The 4,492-nt window shown below is 42.8% G+C and overlaps 1 long non-coding RNA gene across 1 annotated transcript; it reads right to left on the minus strand.

Annotated features, from left to right (window-relative positions):
• Positions 1 to 3,176: 3,176 nt before the first annotated feature.
• LOC138964065 (uncharacterized) lies at positions 3,177 to 4,492 on the minus strand. The gene is made up of 2 exons (XR_011454999.1): positions 3,759 to 4,492; positions 3,177 to 3,561 (listed from the first exon to the last, which is right to left on the minus strand). It is a non-coding gene; the product is annotated as an uncharacterized lncRNA (long non-coding RNA).

Consider the following 4,492-nt stretch of genomic DNA (forward strand, 5'->3'; position numbering starts at 1 on the left):
GACTAGTGATTGTTTTCATCATCTGGCTGATCACTGGCACAAAATCAGAAAAGGCAGGAAGAAATAACCCACAATACTCTGCATTTATCGTAACCCTCGCCCCAGCGCTTGCACTAATCTTCCAGACCTCAGTCGACAGTGGACGCCTACCCAAGGACTGGTTGTCAGCCAACGTGTCGTGTGCCTTTAAGAAAGGGGACCGCCACGAACCCGCCAACTATCGCCCAATATCTCCCTTACCTCTGTCCCCTGCAAACTCCTCGAACACATCATCTTCCGCCACATTATGTCCCATTTCCAAGCCCACAAAATCCTTACAAACCTGAACCACGGCTTTCGATCTGGCTACTCCACGGAAACCCAACTACTAACCACCACCAGCGACCTACTGCAATCTTTTGATCAAGGCAAACAAATTGACATGGCCATACTAGATTTTTCCAAAGCATTCGACACCGTCCCCAACGACCGGCTCCTCCTCAAGTTGGCCAACTATGGCATCACAGGCCCCCTCCACGCATGGCTTCACTGCTTCCTCACGGAACGCAGCATGCAAGTCGTCGTAGAAGGCAGTACGTCCAAGCCCACTACCGTCGACTCAGGCGTCCCACAAGGCACCGTGTTGGGCCCACTCCTCTTTCTCAGCCACATCAACGACCTCCCGCAGGCAGTTAGATCCCAGGTTAGGCTGTTCGCCGACGACTGTCTCGTTTACAGAGAGATCGACACCTTCAGCGACCACCACACCCTACAAGAGGACCTGAAGCGTCTAGAAAGCTGGGCAGAGAAATGGGGAATGCGCTTCAACGCCACCAAGTGCTATGTCATGAGCATCTCCCACAAACCACCCTCCACCCTCCACCTTCATGTACTCCCTCAACAACACCATCCTCAAAACTGTCCCTTCCAACCCATACCTAGGCATCCTATTTTCTGACAACCTCAAGTGGAGAAACCACATCTGCAACATCACCAAGAAAGCAAACTGTACTCTCCCGGCAGCCTGCAGACGGAATGCCTACCTGGCCCTCGTCCGACCCCTCCTTGAGTACGGAGCCGTAGTCTGGGACCCGCACCAAGCGCAGGACATCGATAGGATGGAACGCATACAGCGCACTGCAGCACGTTTCATCGCCAACGACTACCGATCAAGACGTCCTGCCTTTGTTACAGGCCTCCTAACACGCCACAACCTCCCGACTCTCCAGGAACGACGAGTACACCTCCGCCTGACTTTTTACTACAAGGTGGTTGAGGGGCTGGTGCCGGCAATGCCTCCAGACAAATTCCTGACCCCTCAACGTGCTGGTCGCATGATTCGACCCAGAAGACAAACAGCAGACTACGTTGGTAGCAACCCCATAGACAATTACATAAAAAACAACGACATGTGTTTCGCTGTACCACGCTGCAACACCGATCAATACAGACAGTCGTTCTTCCCACGATCCACAATAGAGTGGAATCACCTGGACAACGTAGTTGTCCACTCATCCTCTACTGAGGCATTCAAGTCGGCGCTAACAACCAGCCGCCGCAAGACGACGACGCTGCGCACACCCACCCGTCGCGCCAAAGCCAGCAATCTGGATGCTAGCGACGTACCCTACATATACAGATAGATACAGAACCCGATCCACCTTTCCTTGTTTTTGCTGCCGATCCTAAACCTTTTCAGAGCTGGGGGAAACAAATTGGCAATGAAAAAAGGAATAAAAACATGAAGCAAAATAATGTTAAAATAAAAAGAATAGGAGAAATAAAGAAAAGAAAAAAACCCACCGGCATGACGAAAATAAAACAGTTCGATTAAGCACACATTATTATTTACCATAAGTTCGTGTCAAAGACATGCTTTCGTTTTATGCACGAAACAAATTCAAATCTTGGTAAATGTTGTTTTTTAGAAAGAAAAAAAAAAGTTTTACTTTGTTTTAAGTAAGACTGACCGACTCAAGAGAGCCCCAAAGGGGGGGTATCATCACGATCACGGGAAGGGAAATTTTAGCTTTCACGATCACAGTTACCTTGATTTTTGTTTTCACGTTCACAAACACCTTGACGAATAGAGGATCATAGAGTGATACAGCTGTGAAAAATGTACGTTGAAAATAAAATGCTTTGGAATAATGCCCACCACGATCACGAAAACAAATGACGATCACGATCACGAGGCTTGATTTTTTTGTCATCACGGATCACGGGCAAAGTCCCATCACGATCACAGAAATGGAAATTTCGGCAATCACGGTCACAGAAAGGTAAAAAAACCGCCAATCACGATCACGATTTTAAACCCTTTGGGGCCCTCACTCAAGTTACGGACGAATCCGAGTCTTCAAATGATAAAGGTAAAAGCGCTTGTTATACGTAACAGATGAAACGACTTTCATCCTCATTGCGTCATTGTAGAGCTGATAGCGTTGGCTCTAGGTCTTCAGTTAATTTGCAGCTTCTGTTGTGAGTTTCTATACTGACTTTTACTGTTATCTTTTACTGTTATCGTCGTCCTTCTCTCGTCCTTCGCCATCGTCGTCGTCGTCAACATCTTCCTTTTTTGTCTGCTTCTTTTTTGCTTCCAGCATTATATATAATTCTAAATGCAGAGGTTAGAGAGAGAGAGAGAGAGAGAGGGAGAGAGAGAGAGATAGAGAGAGAGAGAGAGAGAGAGAGAGAGAGAGAGAGAGAGAGAGAGAGAGAGAGAGAGAGAGAGAGAGAGAGAGAGAGAGAGAGAGAGAGAGAGAGAGAGAGAGAGAGAGAGAGATCAAAATTAATCAAATCAAATCAAATCAAATTTTATTTTTCGAGGGTTGTGGCATAAGCAATACAACGAGCTTTTTTTCAACCAGCCCTCGCCCAGAGAGGGGACTAATCTAATCACATATTTACACGGATATTCACGTAGAAAAAAAGGTAGAGAAAAACAACAACATATGAATATTTACATATTACATATTATACACAAATATATGTAACGTAGTGAAAACAATGCTGAATACACATGCATGAGTAAATGTGTTATTAAAGCTTTGAGTGTTTTTGTGTGGATATAATGAACACTGATGCTTTGGACAAATGAAAATATAACTAAACGAAGTCTTCCATCACTGTGATTTTTCGTAATTTAACATTAAATACAATGAAAGGTGTTTTTTGAAAGTATTGAGACTCATTGGGACTCTCACAAATTCCGGGAGAGAATTCCACAGGACGCTACCAGAATAGGCTAAGCTTGACTTGAAGAGATCTATCCTTGGAATTGGGACGTTAAACTTTCGGTTTGGTTTGACTTTAAAGTTTGCAACGAAAGTTCGTGGTGCACGGCCGGAAAGTATTTTGTGAAGGAGCACGCCTTCATTTAATTTAAATCTTTCTTTTAATGGGAGAATCTTAAGTTTCTTATAATCATCAAATACAAGACTGGATTGTTTCAGTAAAATTAGTTTTAGCGCTCGCCTATGTAAACTATACAATGGTTTTAAAATATTAGCACTGGCAGAGTCCCAGATGGTCGAACAATAATCTGTGATGGTTTGTATATATGCGTTAAAGTATAATAACCTTGAGTGCTGATCTAGAAAGTGTTTAATTCTATTTAACTGATATATTTTTCTTGACATTGTTTTACATAACGACCGAACATGATGGGCCCAAGACAAATTATTATCGATATTTACTCCCAAAACTTTATGATCTCCAACCTCCTCTATTGCGTCGTTACCAATTAATATGGAATGAGGATTGTTTCGTATAATAACCTTGAGTGCTGATCTAGAAAGTGTTTAATTCTATTTAACTGATATATTTTTCTCGACATTGTTTTACATAACGACCGAACATGATGGGCCCAAGACAAATTATTATCGATATTTACTCCCAAAACTTTATGATCTCCAACCTCCTCTATTGCGTCGTTACCAATTAATATGGAATGAGGATTGTTTCGTATGTTTTGTCTCTTTTGTATTGTTGTTATTAACATGTATTTGGTCTTTTTAGGGTGAAGACTCATGTGGTTATACTCCGTCTAATGAATGAGATCATCTACACTGTTCTGCAACGATGAATAAACTTTGTCTAATTTTTTATCAGTAGTGTGTAGGGTCGTATTGTCAGCAAAGAGTTCGCAGTCATCATTAATACTAAGAGGAAGATCATTGATATACAGGGAAAAGAGTAGTGGTCCAAGGACAGAACCCTGGGGAACCCCGTATAACACAGGTATTTTGCTGGATACGGTTGAATTAACGCAGACAGACTGCTCTCGCCCGGCTAAGAAAGAGGAGAGCAGGCATAAGGTTTGGGGTGTCATTCTATATTCAACTAATTTTCTTAATAGTAATTCATGATTAATAACGTCGAAAGCTTTAGCAAAATCGACGAATAGGACACCACAGAGTTGATTATTATTAATGCTACTAAACTAACTTTCAAGAAGGTTTGTTAATGCTGTGTGGCACGAATGATTTTCTCTAAAACCTGACTGGTTGGA

Source organism: Littorina saxatilis, linkage group LG4, assembly GCF_037325665.1.
Source record: "Littorina saxatilis isolate snail1 linkage group LG4, US_GU_Lsax_2.0, whole genome shotgun sequence".
Taxonomy (NCBI): Eukaryota; Metazoa; Mollusca; class Gastropoda; order Littorinimorpha; family Littorinidae; genus Littorina; species Littorina saxatilis.